The sequence below is a fragment of the Mauremys reevesii genome, linkage group 5, assembly GCF_016161935.1.
Source record: "Mauremys reevesii isolate NIE-2019 linkage group 5, ASM1616193v1, whole genome shotgun sequence".
NCBI classification, from domain to species: Eukaryota; Metazoa; Chordata; order Testudines; family Geoemydidae; genus Mauremys; species Mauremys reevesii.
The window spans coordinates 19,695,091-19,715,338 of record NC_052627.1 but is presented as its reverse complement, the minus strand read 5'-3'; the positions used below and the strand labels follow the sequence as shown (position 1 = coordinate 19,715,338).

General features: G+C 43.8%; 1 protein-coding gene across 1 annotated transcript in view; it reads right to left on the bottom strand.

Annotated features, from left to right (window-relative positions):
• The window catches only part of ARHGAP24 (Rho GTPase activating protein 24), a 431,989-nt gene extending 412,486 nt beyond the window's left edge, over positions 1-19,503 (bottom strand). Inside the window, exon 1 of the mRNA XM_039539650.1 lies at positions 19,484-19,503. The gene's annotated coding sequence lies outside the window, so the exon portion shown is untranslated. The remainder of the gene's footprint in view (positions 1-19,483) is intronic.
• Between the last annotated feature and the right edge of the window lie 745 nt (positions 19,504-20,248).

The window sequence follows — 20,248 nt, the reverse complement described above, 5'->3', positions numbered from 1 at the left end:
TAAAGCATGCCTACAGGGGTACCTGCTCACACAAGTAATATCCCCAAAGGAGTATAAATAAGATGTCCAAACAAAAATGGTATTGCCGCATTTTGAAATAATCACAAGAAACAAAGTTCAGTTTCTATCATCTGGGGGTTAAAGTTACCCATGCCTTGTTTGCACTTATTTTTACATAGACTATTCTGTGCGGGAAATCAGCAAATGGTATGGAACTATTGGAACTAAGTCCAGAGTGGCTTCCATCACACTGGTGTATTTAGGTGAAACTCCATTAACCTATGCATTTCAAACGTTGTACCTAGGTTGACCAGACAGCAAATGTGAAAAATTGGGATGGGGATGGGGGGGTAATAGGAGCCTATTAAAGAAAAAGCCCCAAATATCGGGATTGTCTGTATAAAATCAGGACATCTGTTCATCCGAGTTGTACCAGGACAAGAAAATTTGAGCAGATGCAATGTGCTAAACAGACTAAATAAATTAAGTTTAAGTTAGGCCTGGCTTATACTAGAAAATTAGGTCAGTTTTGCTGCGCTAATCAGGAGTGTGAAAAATCCACACCCCTAGCCGTGTTCTTAAGCTGACATAAATCCCCGCGTAGACAGCGCTTGGTCGACAGAAGAATTCTTCTGTTGACCTAGCTACTTCCTTCTGGGGCAGGAAGGGCAGTGAGGGGAAGAAGGGGATTACCTACATTGACAGGAGAACCCATTCCGTCAGCATAGGTATTGTCTATACTAAAGTGCTACAGCAGCGCTGCTGTAGAATTTTAAGAGTATACAAGGCCTTGGTTGCTTTTCTTGCTACACTTCTCATCCTGTCAGCATGTGAGCTGCACCATCTTAGTCTCTCAGACTCAGTTTGCCAAATTCAATGATGATGCATAAGGGGTTGTAACTGGTAAGTGGGCAAGAATCTAGGGAGAATCTAAAATGGTGTTATGTACATATAAAAGGAGACCAAATGTTGGTTTAAGTTATATCAACTCAGTCTCCCTCAAGGCTCTCTTCTAAATTTAGGCTGTGGTATGACAAACCAGGAAAGGAAATATGGACCAAAAACCTTGCTAGTCCAATTTGCACAATTTTATAGACTAGGAGGAAAAACAAAAAAAGCGATACAAAAAATTATTATAGCTTTCACTTCAGTATTTATTCCTTATCTTCCTCTTCTGGTGTAACAACACTAACCTAAGATCCTAAGACGTTATTGCTACTCCAACATACATGGTATATGGAGAGTGGATATCAACAGAACTGCTTGTCCAGTGTGTGAGGATCATGTAAACAGCTGAGCAAGTACCCAGCCTTTCCTGCAACCTGCCATGTGACAATGAGCTCATGTAGTGCAAAGGTCTTCTCCAGCTCCAGGAATTTCTCCTCAGCTGGCTGAACTACAGTAATGGGCTGCCTAGAACATGTACTGAGGTATACTTTCATAGCTTTATGGCTCAACTCTAAGCATGAGCCACCAGCAAATATAGAGAAGCCAGAGTAGTGTTTTGGACAATCCTAGCTGAATTTAATCTGTTTGTATACTACTATCAGGATCAGCCCCAAGAAGTGAAAAAACCTAAATTGTCAGAGGTTTCAGTGCTTAGGTGGAAGAGAAACAAGGAATTAAGCCAAGGATGATTAACAGTAATGGGAGTTGGCAAACATTAATCAAATGGACAGTAATTGCTAGCCAGCTGTGCAGAATCTGAACAAGTAATCACAAACAAACTGTTTGGGCAGAGGAATAAATGCAAAATCTTTGAAATACATCAGCTCTCCGAATATGAAATCATATTGACAATCCAATCTCATGGCTGAGACACATCCAGCATCATGAGCAGTTGAGAAGAGAAAGGTGAAGAGCTGATTGCTGGATGGAACACCATAAACCATTTGGAAACCTGCCACACTATCACCACCCAGATGAACAACTACTACTCCTCCTTAAGGAGTATCTAAAAAATTAACACACTACTTCATACAACAGCAACTACCCAGGAACCTACCAAGTTTTGATAACCTGGAACACCAATTGTGATCGCAAAGCACCAGGTGAACAAACCAGTGAGGCTGTGTCATGTGTTGCAGCCCCTACCAATGGTCACAAGGTATGAAAATAAGAATGGTTCAATAAAAGGTGAGGAGGTGCATAAATGCAGCTAGGAAAGAAAAAAATCTGTCCAAGGTGGCTCAATACCAAAGCCCTAGTAACTGTTGAGTGGTATTTTATAAAAATTAAATGCCTCTTACAATTCAAGTTCCTAGAGAGGTAGGCAAAGTGATTTTTAGCCAGAGCATGCTTATTGGCACATTGGCTGAACTAGATCAGCATTTTTACTAAGGACAGCAATTGTTAGATTCAGATCAGCGAAGGCACATAAGAACTGCTATACTGGATCAGACCAATGGTCCATCTAGCCCCAGATCCGGTCTCCAGCAGTAGCCAGTACTAGAACTTCAGGGGGAGTGTACAGAACAGGGCAATTTTGCCCATCTTCCCCTCCTGGCTTCTGCAGTCATAGGTTTAGGATCAGCCCAAGCATGGGGTGTGTTACATCCTTGACCATGTTGACTAATGGACCTATCCACCATGTAGGCTGGCTTCCATGGAGGCTGATGGATCTGTCCTCCATGAATTTATCAGGTCTTTTTTGAACCCATTTATACTTTTAGCCATCACAACATCCCCTGGCAATGAGTTCCATAAGTTAATTGTGCGTAGTGTGAGAAAGTACTTCCTTTTTTTGCATTAAATTTGCTGCCTATTAATTTCATCGGGTGTCCTCTCGTTTTGTATTGTAGGAAAGGGTAAATAACACTTCTCTATTTACTCTTTCCCCACCATTCATGATTTTATAGACCTCAGTCATATCCCCCGCACCCCCACTCCAGTCATCTCTTTTGTAAGATGAACAGCCCTAATCTCTTTTAGTTTCTTCTCATATGGGAGCTGTTCCATACCCTTGATAATTTTTGTTGTCCTTCTCTGAACCTTTTCCAGTTCCACTAGATCTTTTTCAGGGGCAGCTCTAGGAATTTGGCCGCCCCAAGCACGCCGGTCCCGCGGCTCTGGGGGACCTCTTGCAGACGTGCCTGCGGAGGGTCCGCTGGTCCCACGGCTCCGGTGGAGCAGAGGTCCACCGGAGCCGCGGCAGCAGCAGACCCTCCACAGGCACGTCTGCGGGAGGTCCCCCAGAGCCACGGGACCAGCGGACCCTCCGCAGTCATGCCTGCGGCAGGTCCACCTGTCCCGCGGCTCCGGTGGACCTCCCGCAGGCATGACTGCGGAAGGTCTGCCAGAACCGCCTGCCGCCCTGCCGGCAAAACGCCGCCCCAAGTGCGCGCTTGGCGCGCTGGGGTCTGGAGCCGGCCCTGATCTTTTTTGTGAGGGGGTAACCAATACAGGACACAGTATTCAAGGGGCGGGTGCACCACAGGTTTACACTGCGACATTATGATATTTTGTTTTACTGTCAATCCCTTTCCAAAAAGTTCCTAACATTCTGTTAGCCTTTTTGACAGCTTCTGCACATTGAGCTGTTGACACTAAGATCTCTTTCTTGAGTGGTAAGAGATAATTTAGAAGCCATCATTATATATGTGTAGTTGAGATTATTTTTTCCCACATGCATTACTTGGTACTTACCCATGTTGAATTTCATCTGTCATTTTGTTGCCATCATGCAGTTTTGTGAGATCCCCCTGTAATTCTTAGCAGTCAGCTTTGGTTATAAATATTTTGAATAATTTTGTATTGTGTGCAAACTTTACCACTTCACGTTTCACTTTTTTGTCCAGTTCATTAATAAAAATATGTGGAACATCACAGGTCCCAGTACAGATTCTTGGGGGACCCCTCTGTTTACTCCTCTCCATTGTGAAAACTGACCATTTATTCCTACCCTCTGCTCAGTGCCAGAGCCTTTGGTGAGGACCTTGTCAAAGGCTTTCTTAAAGTCCACGTATACTACACTGACTGGATCATCCGTTTCCACATGCTTGTTGACATCCTCAAAGCATTCTCAAAAAGATCCAGTCCTGATGATTGTATGAAAAGCTTCTGTGTTTTATTGAATAGGCTACTCAACATAGGTCAAGTGATTCAGAATAGGATTGAAAAATAAATAGCAAAGCCAAAAATCCATTGGCAGAAGCTGAGATCATTCAAGTTTTCATTTAACTTAGGAAACTTTAAGAATGCCTTTTACAGTTAGTACTGCAATGGAAACTAAGAGAAAAAAAAAAGACAAGTTCACATTAAGCAAAACTTTTAATTTAACATCCTAGTGGCCAGATGAGAGCAAAAGCAAGAAAGGAATTAATTCATCATCTGCCAAGACATCAGGTTTTTCCAACAAGCATGTGTCACTCTAAATTAGCATACACATTACAAGTCAAATAAGATTCCAGCAACCCAACATCACAGAGCACACATTTACCCTAACTGGGAAACCTCATGCCTTTTCTACACTAGTCACCAATTAGTCAACTGATGCAGATTACAACCATAAATATAAATGTGTCTGACTCCAGTACATCAGCCATTATCATTTTCAGACCACTACAGCTTCACTGATACCATAATAGCTAATAGAGCTGTTACAAGGTCAATCAGTGTTCACATACTGGCCTTTATTTTCCACTAGTATACAATAGTACCATTTTATGTACTTAAATGCCATTAAAACATTATTGGAAGTGTCCCACATAACTGAGGCGCTATTATAAAGAAAAATTAGGCCTTAATTTACTAGACTTTGTAAATTGCTTTTAAATCCTTGGATTGAAGACACTAGAGAAGTAGTGAGTATTATCATCTTATATACCACTCTCAGTAGTATAGGCTCCTTCTATTCCTTTATGCTAATCCACCTATATGTACTTTAATATTTTAATATTAATCTATGCTGTGTTAACAACCCAAAACCATCCATTGCCATGCAGGTTAATTAGAACCCATAATTGTTATGTTGCCAAATTGTCTGTCAATCCCTGGCAATAAGCTCTATCCTATAGAATTCTAATCAACTTAATGCCCTGGAAGCATATGCAGTAGATAGGGATGGGTGCACTTGTTTTGTTCATTTCTAGACCACTGGAACATCATTAGTTTGATAACTTCAGTATTGGAGGCAAAGTGTCATGTTCAATCCACTTGAGAAGCTCTGAAAATGGAATACATATGTAAATATCATGAGCAGGATTTTTAAAAACAGGTGTCTAAAAAGTCAGGTGTCTAAAAAGTCACCTGAGCTGACTTCATTTGAGACCTGCAGGACATGTAGTGCTTTGGAAAAATTAAACCACTTATTTAAGTGCTTAAATATTGACCTAAGAGTCTATTTTTACACACTCATTTTTTAAAATCTCAAACATTAGGTATCTCAAATCAAAAGTTACATCAAAATAGAGTTAGGGTTGAGTACATTTCAGTAATTTAAGGTAAAAACATCACAGGAATGCTGGCAATTACCCCCAAAATAAGCATTACAAACAACAGAAATTCAGAGATAAGATTAAATTTAAAAGAAATGCCAACATGTTAGTGCAGAAAGGCATAATTAAAGCATCCAAACAATCTTAATTCTACCCTATAATAAAACCATCCTGTAACCATACAATTATTAGGGAATACTGGTATTTTACTAGAATAAATTAGATTATACTGATTTTCAGAGACAGTTTTCTTTATACCGGTATTATTCTCATGGTGCCATATTTCTTAGAACAGTATGATTTTTTGCTTGGATCTTTCTAATAGTGTTTAAATTACAAGGAGAAAGGTTGTTTGCTTGTTTTTTCTAAACTCAGCTGAGTTTTGTGGGCCCAAAAAGTAAGGGGCTCTGAGAACTTCAAATTGCTCATCAAATTATCCATCCCCAGTGCCCTCCTTTCCCCACAGCCTCTGCATATTATGCTGGAAAGTATTAGCGGGTCTTTCATCTATAAAGAATTACAGATAGGTGTGCGAAGCACTCTTTTTTCAGGCTGAATAGAAGCAGCAATTAAATACCCCAATACCTAGTTTAGGAAACAATAGGAAGCCACTACCCCAAGGCAATAGGCTTCAAGGCAAGGTTGACCAGAAATTTATCTATGCAGGCTGAGGAATTTACCTCAAACTGGTTGGATGCACAGGGGCTAAGGGATTGATTCAAAGAAAGGTTGGGCTGGAAGGGACCTCAAGAGGTCATCTAGAGTGCCCTCCTCCCCCCCCCACACACACACACACAGAGGCAGCATTAAGTATACACATAGACCATTCCTCACAGGTTTCTGTTTAATCTGTTCATCTCCCTTGGAAGCCTATTCCAGAGCTTAACTACCCTTATAGTTAGAAAGTTTTTCCTAAAATCCAACCTGAATCACTCTTGCTGCACATTAAACTGATGACTTCTTATCCTATCCCCAGTGCACATGGAGAACAGTTGATCCAAGTCCTCTTTGGAACAGCCCTTAACATATTTGAAGACTTACGTCCCCCTGACCCATCTCTAGGTTAAATATGCCCAATTATTTTTGCAGCTGTGCACGCCTGTGAGTGTAGGACACAATGCCAGTGAAAAGCAAGGGAAGCAGTCGTGAGTGTGGCTTTGCAAGGAAGACAACAGAAAGAGCTTCTTTTGGGCACCATACTTGGTGGAAAGGCAGGATTGGATTTCTGAACAAGTAATCTGCCTCCTGCATTCAGGGAAATAGGACTTTGTGCCCATTCTTTGAAAATAGACAGGACTGCCCTGAAGAAATACCTGGCCCCTATCATCAATTTCTCCTCCTAAACAGAAACAACCTGACCAGGCCCCAAGTATTAGCTCTTCACTCTGGCTCAAAAGGGGCAACAATATCAACCCTCATATTGCCATAACCCACCTGGCAGACTGTACTACAGTCCAGTACATTTGGTCAATACTTCCGTTAGAAGTTGGAAGCCTTCCGTTGATGTTCTTGGCATTTGCTCCCTACCTACTTATAATATTTATAGAACACCAATCACCATAGCAATGAGGTACTGCTGTATTCCCAGTGTGCTTTTGCACATTGATAGTCAATAAAATGACAAGGAGACTTAGGCGCCTAAGTCACTAACACCATGTCTACAACACAACACTAGCACCCCCTTGCTCGTGTACACATAGCTCATTGAGCCAGCGTGAGTATAAATAGCAGGATAGCCGCAATAGCATGGGTAGTAGCAGCCGAGGCATGGCTGAGCTGGGCCAAGCCGAGCGTGTCCCCCACTGGTTTCAGCCAGGTTTGTGCTCAACACGGCTCAGCTGTGCCTCTGCTGCTGTTACCGGTGCTACCACGACTGCACTGCTGCTCTCTATACTTGCAGTAGCGCTATGAGAGCTCTCTTATATGTACACGAGCAGGGAGACTTGCCCCCCTAGCATAGAGATATTTTAAGTCACTTTTGAAAATGTTACCTGAGCACTTTGGAAAATGTTAGCCTGTAGTTACAGATGCTTTATGTGAGCCCTACGTTATCTCAAAATAATGCCATGCCGTCCTTCATTCCACTCATGCCTAAGTAAAAGCAGGGGATATTGTCCTCAAATCAAGAGACCTGAGAACTGAAGGCTACTGTACATAAAAGGGACTAGGAGAGGAACAGCTCTCTGAATTTCACTGATCTCGAGTATTTAAGTTAGAATTGTAATATTGTGAATATCAATTATATTTAACCTACTACGCTCAGCAACATTTAAGTGACAGAGTGCTTGAGTCACTCGTAGCTGTTAAGAGGAATAAGCAAAATCGGGGCACATGGGGCTTACTAGAACTTTAGACATCATAGAATTTAGAAAGAGATGGAAAAGACCTTTTAAGCTATTTCAACCATCCTACTGGGCCATGCAGGAAGGATGGTCCAGTGCCCTTTCCAGTACATTAGGAATCCTGAGACTTAGAAGTGAGTTCTCAGATCAGCCACCAACTTCCTGTGTAACCTCGAGCATGTCACTTAATCTGCTCACTCCTCAGGTCTCCATGTGCAAAGCGGGGAGAAGCATTTCTGTACTTCACAGGCCTTGTTAGGATAAAATCCATTATTACAAGGCATTGAATATTGTTATAGTGATGAGGGTGACATCAGTAAATAGATTAAAAGGACATTGGATTGTCCCATATTGTACGTTTTCTTGTAGCCTTTTTTTTGGGAGGGGGCTCAAAATGCCTTTCAAAACCCAAGACCTTGACTTCTTTTGGAAGCCTATTTTGCAGTCTAATACACCACTATCAGAAGATTCTCATTTCAGCCACAATTTTTCTTTTAATGTTATCCTGCTTAGTCTCCCTTGAACTAACCTCAAGAATTCTTCCCTTTCTTTAATACAAAACCTCTTCTACAGAACAGGAATAGGTTCCAAATACTTAGGTCTGTTCAAATGTTAACCAGGTTCTTTGGGAAAGAAACCAAAAAGCCAACCCAAAATAAGAACATAGCAATCTCTAATGTCTATATTTTAAAAATGTGTAATTGACCCATGGTGAAGTCCAAAACACTCACTGCACACATTCTCGGCAGCAATTCAACAAGTTATATAAGAGGATGCCAGAAGAGAAGTTTCAGAGGAAAACACTGTCCTGACAACACACACACACACACACACACACAGAGGACAGGCTGAATTACACCTCATTAACTGGAGAGAACGTTAAGCAACTTGTGAGAGGTGCTAATTTGCATCATCTCAGAAGAGCTGACTGAGGCATTGAGCCTCAGGCAAGCATGATGTCATCCAGAAACACAGAGGGAGGGCAGACTCTGCCACCATGTAACATACATTCCTCACTACACTCAGCCAGCTCTGGTAGCTACTGAGAAAGAGATTGGTACCATTGCCCTGCCCTTTTCCTACACGTTCACAGAGGTTAGCAGAACCAATGTATGTGGGGAAGGGGGTGTTGATGTCAAAAGAGGAGCCACAGAGTACGGATGACTCCACATAGCTGGAGTCATTAGTGCCAGATGACAGAAAACCCTAGTTAAAGCAAGAGGGAAGTACAACTTTCTGATACAATGGTCTCTCACACCTTCTGTGTCATCACCTAACAGGATACATTATCTCAAATGTCAAACCATAATGTTATAATACTCCTCAAAGTATAAATCCCTGTACTCTTTTGAAAACAAACCCTAGGTTAGAGTGAGGAAAGGAAGACAGAAGAATATAAAGTAGAGAAAAGACAAAGAAAAGTAAGGGCAACTAAGGAGAAACAATGGAACAGAATTGTGTGTGTGTTTTTCTCTTTCCCCAGACATACATCCCTTTCTCTAGGCCTCCTATTGACTTCCATGAATATTCTGAAATGCCATTAGACCCAATGTTCAGACTCCCAAGTTTTTCCTCATTACATTAAGGTTAAATAGGCAAATTTTGAAATTCTACTCTCCGTTACAATGCTGTAAAAAACACTGTTATACCCCAGATAGTGGGTGTCAATGGAGTTATTACAGCTTTATACCAGTTTTACTGAGGCCTGGTCTACACTAGGACCTTAAATCGAATTTAGCAGCGTTAATTCGAACTAATCGCTCAACCGTCCACACCAGGAAGCCATTTAATTCGAACTAGGGGGCTCCTTAGTTCGAATTTGGTACTCCACCCCGACAGGTGGAGTAACGCTAAATTCGCACTTGCTAGCTCGAATTAGGCTAGGTGTGGATGCAAATAGAACTTAGTAGCTCCGGGAGCTATCCCACACTGCACCACTCTGTTGACGCTCTGGACAGCAGTCCGAGCTTGGATTCTCTGAGCAGCCACACAGGAAATGACCTGGGAAAATTTGAACTCCTTTTCCTGTCTGGACAGTTAGAATCTCATTTCTTGCTTTGACATCGGGGTGAGCTCCGCGGCACCTGCAACGATGCAGAGCTCTCCAGCAGAGGAGTCAGCCCAATGGAAGAATAGAAAGAGATCCCCAGCATGGACAGACCGGGAAGTCCAGGATCTGATCGCTGTGTGGGGCGAGGAGTCTGTGCTGTCGGAGCTGCGCTTCAACAAGCGTAATGCAAAGACCTTCGAGAAGGTCTCCCAAGCCATGACACAGAAAGGATACAGCCGGGATGCAATGCAGTGCCGCGTGAAAGTCAAGGACTTGAGGCAAGGCTATCAAAAAGTCAGAGCGGCAAACGGACGCTCCGGAGCACAGCCCCAGACATGCCGCTTCTACGAGGCACTGCATGCCATTCTCGGTGGGTCCTCCACCACTGTCCCACCAGTGACCGTGGACTCAGTGGATGGCATAGTGAACCAGGACAGTTCCTACTCGATGTTCGCCGATGGGGAAGACGACGAAGGGTCCGTGGAGGAAGGCGCAGGCGACAGCGAACACAATGCCGCTTTCTCTGACAGCCAGGATCTCTTCCTCACCCTCACAGAGATCCCCTACCAACCCTCCCCGGCCGTTAACCCAGACTCAGAGTCAGGGGAAGGATCAGGCGGTAAGTCGTATAAACAAGAAAACATTTATTTGTACGAAAACATGTATACAAAAAATAGAAATTCTATATCTAAATACTATATCTAAAAGTTTTTAACAGGAAACTATACGAACAGTAGGTCCACACAGATTGGGATGGAACAATAGTCCTCTAGGGACAATTCCACAAATGCGTCAAAAAGTTCCTCAAATACCCTCCGCAGGAGGTTTCTAGGAAGAGGTGCCTTATTTGGTCCTCCGGTGAAGCACAGTCTTCTACGCCACGACATCCGTAGATACAGGGGAACCATCGCCTCAACCAGCATGGCCGCGTAGGGTCCCGGTCGGTGAAGTGCTTCCCTTAACATCCTGTCTTTCTGTACTTGAGAGACCCGCCTCAGGGTAATCTCGTTCATGAAGTGCTGCATCTAATTAGGGCAATTAGCGAATAGTTACTGTTCTTAATGGTTTACTTATACTTTGCATAACAAAGCCCCTCGCTTAGCAGCCACATGCTGTAGGCCACAGAGGAAAAGCATACATTGATCTTTCCCCTGCAGTGTCGGGAGTGGCTGGAAAAGGGTCATAGTATCTGATTTCCAGATTGCCTTTAGCAGGAGGGCACAGCTATCCGTTAACTGATAAGCATAATCTACTGTAAGGCTTACCAGGACTGTGTGCTAGACGGATTCAGCTATCTCTCCCGACTTGTCCGCTCTCCTGTGCAATGCCGCAGCCAATCAGAGCGTAGCCCAAAATGTCGTGCTTGTCTTGAGACCACGTGAGACTTGTTGCCCGGTACGGTCTTGTTCATAGAAATTGACTAGATGGTGTTCACTGTTCGCAAAAATGTATCTGTTCAAGGAAATCACTAACTTTCCCATCACACAGCTTGGCTCTTTCCCGGACTGCCCCGGCATCCCCTCGCAGAGACTGGCAATGATTAGACGCGAAAGAAGAAGACTAGGGACGAGATGTTCGCTGAACTGATGGCCTGCTCCCGAGCAGAGGCTGCAGAGCAGAAACACAGGAGGGAGACCCAATGTGAGCAGCAACGCACACACAAGGAACGCCAGGATATGTGGCGGCCGGAAGACCAACAGACCACCCAAAAGCTGCTTGGTCTCATGAAGGAACAAGCGGACACGCTTGTCGCCTTGTTGATGTCCTGCAGGACCGCAGGCTGGAGGACAGGGCCCCCCTGCAGTGTCTCTGCAATCGCCCTTCCCCCGCCAAGAAGTCCTGCCCCCCCCTCACCCAAAAGTACAAGACGGAGGGGCGGTAGGGGCCGTGAGAACTGTCACTGAACCAGAACAGAGCGACCATGTACCCCGCACTTCTCACGTTAGAAATTTGTAGAAGTGCTTCCCTTATAGGCTCAGCCAGTCCCAAATCCAAGTTTCATCCCCCCACTGTTTATTAGATTAATAAAAGATGTTTGCTGTTAATCACTGTTTCGGTCATGTCTTTCCTGTCAGAGGATTTTTCGGTGTATGGGGTGGACAGGGGTTTCATACTTGCACGGTATAGCCTACAGTACCAGGGTACAGACTTGGGGAAAGGATCAACTGCAGGGCACACACACACTGCAGTCAGTAGGCACCAGGGTCATTCTGTGTTGTGTATGCTGCCCCTGGTCATTCCGTAATGTGTATGCTTGTCCAGGGTCCTAGCGCCTGCCACGCCATTAATGTAAAGGCAGGCTGCCCTTTCCATGCACTTCCAACGGATCAACGAGCCTATCCGCTGCCCTGAGCCCCAACAAGAGCCCTCATCCATGGACAGATACTCACCCTTCTCCCACACCCATCACCCCTTCCTACGCACAAACCCACAGCCCACTGCCGTCATCCAAACCCCTATGCAAAGAAGGCACCACTCGCCCCTTCCTGCAAACCCTCCCCTTCATGCAGAACCACTTTCAGCCGTCCCCCACCCCAGAGACCTATGTAGGAGCAGGAGGATGTCAGTCCTCTATGGAGGAAGCGGTCTGTACGTCAGTGCACACCATGCCCAGCACAGTATGCGACCATGTTTCAACACCAGAACAGAAATGCAAAGTAAAACAAAGATTTATTAATAATGAGTGTAACAATTACTTTGCTTTAAAACGTGCTTTGGAAGTGGGGGAAACTTGGAGAACGCGGCATGTAGCCGCAGATCGAAATCGACACAGACACAGGCCCAGGGTCAGTTTCTCTTGAAAGCAAGTGGAGAGTCATAGGTTACCCTGATCTCCGAGGAAACTTGCTTTCAAAGCCTCCCGGATACACAGCGCTTCCCGCTGGGATATTCTCTCGGCACGGGTGTCTGGCTGAGCGTAAACTGCAGCCAGGCGATTTGACTCAACCTCCCATCCGGACAAAAAGGCCTCGCCCTTGCTCTCACACAGATTGTGCAGCACACAGCAAGCAGCAATAACTACGGGGATATTCTTTTCGCTGATGTCCGAGCGAGTCAGTAAGCTCCGCCATCTCCCCTTGAGACGTCCAAAAGCACACTCCACCACCATTCTGCACTTGTTCAGCCGGTAGTTGAAGAGTTCCTTCTCTCTGTCCAGGGCGCCTGTATAGGGCTTCATGAGCCAGGGTATTAGCGGGTAGGCTGGGTCCCCGAGGATCACTGTAGGCATCCTACACTGTAGGTCCGGGAAGAAAGTACCTGCCTGGAGGAGTCTAAAGAGACCAGAGCTCCTGAACACACGCGCGTCATGAACCTTGCCCGCCCACCCGACGTTGATGTTGGTAAAACGTCCCCTATGGTCCACCAGTCCTTGCAGCACCATGGAAAAGTAGCCCTTTCGGTTAATGTACTCGCTGGCCTGGTGGGCTGGTGCCAGGATAGGGATGTGAGTCCCATCTATAGCCCCACCGCAGTTTGGGAATCCCATCGCGCGGCCGCCTATGATGACCTGAACGTTTCCCAGGTTCACTACCTTTGAGAGCAGTTGCTCAACGATTGCGTGGGCTACTTGAATCACAGCAACCCCCACGGTAGATTTGCCCACGCCAAAGTGGTTCGCTACTGACCGGTAGCTGTCTGGCGTGGCAAGTTTCCAGAGGGCTATGGCCACTCGCTTCTGCACACTCAGGGCTGCTCGCATCCGGGTGTCCTGGCGCTTCAGGGCAGGGGCCAGCAAGTCACAGAGTTCAAGGAAAGTGCCCTTACGCATCCTGAAGTTTCGCAGCCACTGTGATTCGTCCCAGACCTGCAGCACTATGCGGTCCCACCAGTCCGTGCTTGTTTCCCGGGCCCAGAATCGCCGTTCCACACCATGAACTTGACCCATTGCCACCATGATCTCCACTGCACGGCATACCCTGCTTTCTGAGAGGTCTGCGCCACTCTCCTCACCGCGCTGCCGGAGCCTCCTCGCCCGATTTCTCAGCAGCTGACTGTTGCAGAAGTGGACGATAAGGTGCGAGGAGTTGACAACGGCCATAAGTGCAGCGATGATCGCAGCGGGCTCCATGCTCGCAGTGCTGTGGCGTACGCGCTGAAACTGACAAGACAAGGGCGCGAACAGATTTCCCGCCGGCGCTTTCAGGGAGGGAGGGCGGTTGTGAGTGACGGTTGAATGATGACAGTTACCCAAAACCACCCTCGACACATTTTTCCCCCAGCAGGCATTGCGAGCTCTACCCAGCATTCCAATGGGCAGCGGGGACTGCGGGAACTGTGGGAGAGGTTCCCACAGTGCCCCGCTTCCAAAGTCGACGCTGGCCCCGTTACTGCGGACTCAGAAATTCGAATTAGTGTATTTACTGTGGATACACAAATTCGACTTCGTAAGGTCGAATCCACAAATTCGACTTAATTGGATTCGAAATAGTCTGGTAGTGTAGACAAGGCCTGAGTAGAATTTGTCGATGGTGCATCCTTTGTATTTACCAGGACAAGGAAGATCTACCCCTTGTGAGACCTGGTTCTGGTGGACAGTCATTTAAATTTTCCACCACAAAACTAGTTTTCTTGTTAAAAACAAATTCCAGGACTTGAGGGTTGGAATTAGTCACAGCATGTCAGATTTCTTTAAACCCAAATAAATTATACAGCCTTTTCTAACAGGGAAATTAGAGAGATCTCTTATAGGAATTAAGTGAGACAATAAGCAAGGGGAAGGGGAATTACTTGTCTTTTCATGTTCTTTGACAAGAAAAAAAATGCTTGAATGAACTGATCTGAACTTGGCACGGATTCATTCAAGAGACATTTCTGAATAGGCTCCAAATCTCTCACATTTTAGCTAACGTGGCTTACCTCCTGTTAAAATAAATCTTGTTTGCCAGTTGCTATTCACTCTCTTGCAGACCTGAGGGTCAATGCATCCTCAGCATTTATTGGAGGTAGAAAGCAAGTCGAGACAGAGTTTAGAAAAGGAGGCAGATAAAAGAAAGGTATGATCAACAGACCATAAACTATAGGAAACTTCTTCTAAACATGCCTTCATGTAGGTTTGTTCTAAACTAAATTAAGGATTATTGATCATAATGGAGTTTAAGTGGATTCTAGCCAATTCCTGGAATAAAAATTCCCTTCAAAACAGAAGAACAGGCAAAGATAAGTATTGCAGCTAAAGGAGTGCAGCCAAAGGTAACGTGGAAGGTCATAGCCAAGATGTAACAGCCTATTGAAGCATCACATAAAAGTACCTTGGCTCTGTGCATAAATATCTCCCATTTAAAAATATAACTATTCCCTTATTATTTTATATATTGAAGCTGGGTACTGCCTGAACAGAGCTTGGTGATTTTAAAACTGCAACTGTCATATAAATAATGGATAGCAATTCTAGTTTCAGTTTTCAAATTCATTTTGACAGCTGTGCACAATCATTTCTGTCCATTTAACCTCCTGTTAAAATAAAGAAGATTGGCCATGTGGTAATCCGTTACAAGAGAGGACTTTCTGCCAGCCTGAGTGTCTCATTAAAAGCAGATACCACCTTTTTGGACTGGTCAAGAGCTGCAAAAACCAACCTTTGGGCGAGAAATACCTTATTAGACAAGAAAATAACTTGTTAATAATTATTGGCTATAGATTGCTTCTTATGTTTTTCTTTTACCTGTAACATTATGCTTCCAAACTCTTTATACTTCCTTTTATTTGAATCCTTTACCTTAGACTCTGTTCAATTTTGTGTTACTATAAACCCATCTATGCACCTTATGCTAAGAAGAGTCTTGATCGGAGGTGAAGTCAGTGAACTGTGGTGCACTCTCTCCACAAAGGCAGTGGATCAGTGTGCACTGTGGGTGTTCAGAAGACAGAAAACTGCAAACTTGAGTGTAACAAAGTGGGGTATGTAAATTGCTAGCCTGCACTGGGAAAGAGCAGGGCTGATGGTCCTCGAAGTAGAGTGCCTGTGTTACCAAGCAGCTGATGAGTACAGCCATACTAATCTGCTGATATCTGCAACCGTGGACACAGACATCCATGGACCATGTTTGCGGATCAGATGTGGATACAAATTCTGTATCTTCACAGGACTCTACTGATGAGTGTTTCTTGTCATGGGCACAAGGCAGGGCTCCGTCCCACTGTGAGCAGGTGGTAGTCATTCACTCCAGACATGTTGAGTAACCCCAAAATAGTGTCAGAGAGAGTTATTCCTGGCCAGGTCATGAGAGTAGTCCAAGGTGGATGGACAAGGTTTTATCTACATTGAAAACTAAGTGTTTAACATTTTGTATCTAGAAGTGTTAAGTAGATGAAGTTTAACATGGTGAAATTTCAGAGGTGGTGGTTTATTTATGGGGAAGTTTGAGTGAGGTCGAAAATTACGTTTCTGAAGGGAAGTCAGCTTCAGCCTTAACTATGAAACAGCTATCTCTGCTATAATATATCAGTGTCTAGGAACCATTTCCCTTTCCAGGAAAAAGAAAATAGTATTTTAAGTCTAGTAAAGCATTAATGGCCACTACAAACCACTGCAGGCCTAAAGTTTGAGACAGAACTTCTGAGGTAACAAACATAAATATGCTCAGTGTTGTTGTTTCGTTTTAAAGAAATACTATTATAGACAGACATGCATGAATTTAGCCTCAACACTCCTACAAAATAGGTATTACCATCTCTATTTTATAGATCAAGAAATTGCATCAGACTGATCCTGCAGAGGGAGGAACTCTTCTGTATGCTCAACAGAGTGCTTAGGTTTACCTCTAATCCTGCAAACTGTAGTAAAACAAAACCACCTTGCTCTGAAGGTATACAGATCTGCGGTTGATGGCAGTGAAGTGGCAGAAGATTTCACAAACAGCTTCACTACTTGTCTTACTTGACCTGATTACACACTTAGTGCAGGCTTTCTTTATTCATAAAACTACACCCTTACAGGATGACTATTACTTGCAAGGAGAAATTACAAAATAGAAATTGCATCTTTTGGGTACTCTGCCTGGAGGCATCTCATTGGCCATTCCCTGCTTACTGGCAAGAAGTCTAAGCTTCAAACATCCCACTCCCCCAGTTACACAAATCTGTAACATAAATGCAGGCACCTGTTACAGCTACAAAAACTAAACTCTCCCATGAAGAGAGTGTATGTGTGACAAATAGTTGGAATCACTCATAGTAAAATACATTTCAAACACCAGAAGTTATCTTGGGGAGAAAATACACTGAACAATTATAAATGTAATCATACTAGTACAAGCACCCTAGCAAAACTCAACAAGCACTACATGCACATGGCCCAGTAAACCTCAGTCCAATTCGGCATAACATTTTGATCTGCAAAAAAGGCATTTTCCACTACAGCAATCTCTAGGATGGGCCATGCATGCTGGAGGCTCTGATTAGATAAACGCCAGCAAGGATCCAGCAGGGTACCCAGCCAATCAGCTTCTTTATTGCACCATAATAATCAGGAATACTTTATCACCCTCCCCTTTATGATTCCCTGGTGGCACTCCTATGGCATAAGTCAAACCTTTTCCCTCAACTACACTTCCTAAAACATATAAGAGGCACATGGAAAATACACAGCTTTCAAAAGCAAAAGCACTTTGATATCAAACAAGTAAAGCAGCAGGAATTCCAACTAGACCTCAAACTGAATAGCTCTGGCTAAGAAAAAAAAAAAGACAGTGCACTTCAACTGGGGCGTAAATATTTCTCTAGCCATCTTCCATCAGTGTTGGGAAACAACTTCTCTAAGTCCTTTAGCACAAGAGTTCCCACCATAATCAGTGCTGATAATTTGAAACTCATACAGGTTTTTTGTATTTTTTGCCCAAACCTGTAGAACCCTGACTGTGGAAAACAGGAATTATTGTTCTGTATTTTGCAGAAAGGAATATGTGACAGAGCTGAGTTTTCTAGAATGGATTGTATTTTTTCCTGGCACACACCAGGTGTTCCAAAAGCAAGATTTGCTAGCTGCTAGTTGGCTGGTTTTTAAAATGGAATTCATTGCTTATCTCTGACAAATAGCTGAGGGACGACATGTTATTTATTCATTATGGCAGTCATTATAGGTTTTATAATTTGTCAGGACTACCAGGCCATGATCGCACTGGAAAGATGGGGCCTGACTAACAGCTGGGCATGCTAGTGTACATTTATGGAGTCATTGCAATGGCTAGAGTCTTGAATGGATCCTATACAGTTCTTTGCCTATGCTCGCCAGAACGGCTAAGTCCTGCAACTGACCATACATACCTAAGGAATTACTCCAGGCTGGCACCTGGTGCAACTTTTACACACCAAGTAACCGCTAAGAACTGTCTTTCCTTCGCTAGGATCACACCTAAGCTAGCCCCTCCCTAACCATAAGTCCTGAATGCTCAATTAGGGTGCTTAGCTGGGTGTAGTAGCAGTCAATGACAAGCCTCACAATATCCAGAAACATGCTGAACAACTGGGCTCAGTACCTTGCCTAATGCCTCAGCACCTTTGCAACATCCAGCCCTATCCCAGCTGGGGCTTTTGGATATTGCTACAATACAAATAAAATCCAAAAGTCATGGCTTCAAAACAAAGGTATAGACAGCTGTTCATTTTATTTTGTAATGCAATGAGTGCCGTCATCTTTATGTAATCCCTGTTTCATGCTGAAAAAAGATGAAATTTGAGTGTTTTATTAGTGTAATATTACGTTGCAGGGATATAGACTCGAACATAACAGATGCTATTGTCTAAACTGTGTCAACTGGTGGTCTTCTCTTACAAACAGTTTGGAGCATTCCATTAACTATTATACATTTGTCAACATTAAGCAATTGCTATCACACACTTCTGACAGATCAATGCACTAATCCCCTTAGTTTATATTTTCAGAATAAGCTCCCATGAATAAAGGAAGTAAAGTTCACTGAAGATGTGGGATGATGAAATTTTGATGCAAGAATGAAGCCAACTAAAAGTTAAGTATTTGTTTAAGTCCCCTCTCCCCGACCCTCCCGGTCACCACAAAAAAATGAGCAGTGACTGGTTGGTGCTATTCCATGTACTCAAATATTACATATAGTATTTGCCAGAGGTTATCTAAAGTTCTGTGGTAGTACCACTGTAAACTGTGGTGTTCTGAACTATTACAGTACAACGCTTCCACATTGTCCCTTTACTCCCCAATATCTCCACTTTGACAACAAAGTTCTCATCAGACATGCATGGCAGATCACAACTGACACGCTTCTCTCTCTGTAAGTGTACATCTCTCATCAAAAATCAATGGGAGTGGTGCACAGAAAAGGAGAGCAGATAAACCGAGCAAAAAGTGTATTTGTGAAATTACAAGTCATCTTTTACCATCACTTGGCACATGGCCTTAAAACAGGATTCCTTCATCACGTGCAAAGGAACTAACAACTATCACTCAACAAAAATAGTTTTGAAAATAAATGACTAAGGATTCAAGAAAAACGTGAGAAAAATTAAATAATACATTACCAAGCATAATATTCATAATAGATATTTGAAATTGTGTGTATGTAAACAGAAATAAGAAGCTCAAACTATTTTTTCTAAACTATATTAATTTGTAATCCTAGGTATGTGATTGGAAGGTGAAAAATCACATCAGGAGGAAAATAACCTGCATTCATTTCACCTACCTTTCCAGGTGTTACTTCATTATTTCTCAGCTCCTGGATATTATACCTTGAAAAACAGTGAGAAAGTGCAGTGATGTTGTTTGTTGCTTCTGAATTTCTTTTAAAGTGAAACAGCATTATGATAGTCTAATTCTCCATGCATTACCCTTTATAGAAGATGAATTTTGATTAGATCATATGACCATTATAGATGGAACAGATACATCATTATGAAGTAAAATCAATGCCTATACAAACCACATTATTTTTTATCTGTCAAGAATAACCTTGGGTTTTAGAAAAAAGGACACAAATATTTGTTTGGGTGTTGTGATAGGGTTGGTTTCTTCCCGTAGGAATAGCATGGTCTAAGGGTCATCCCACTCCTTTCCGGTGGTGTGACCCTTTAAGGTTACCCCAAGGTCTAGGAGAAAGACAAAAGGCAGATATGGGGAGAGAGAAAGTAGTCCCAGGTGAACAGTCTATTTAGGGGGAAACCTGTGATTTTATTCCTTTATGGGACCAGGAGCCTTGTAGAGTAGGCAGGGGAAGGCCCCTCTCCCAGGGCTGATTCTGGTTGGATGGGACAAAACCAATGGGGGCTCTAGACATTTCACCGCCCCAAGCACAGTGTCATGCCACGGGGGGCGGAGGGGGGCGTGCTCTGCCGCTCGCCGGTCCTGCGGCTCCGGTGGACCTCCCGCAGGCGTTTGCAGAGGGTCTGCCTGGTCCCGCGGCTTCGGTGGAGCTGCGGGACCAGCGGACCCTCCGCAGGCATGCCACCTA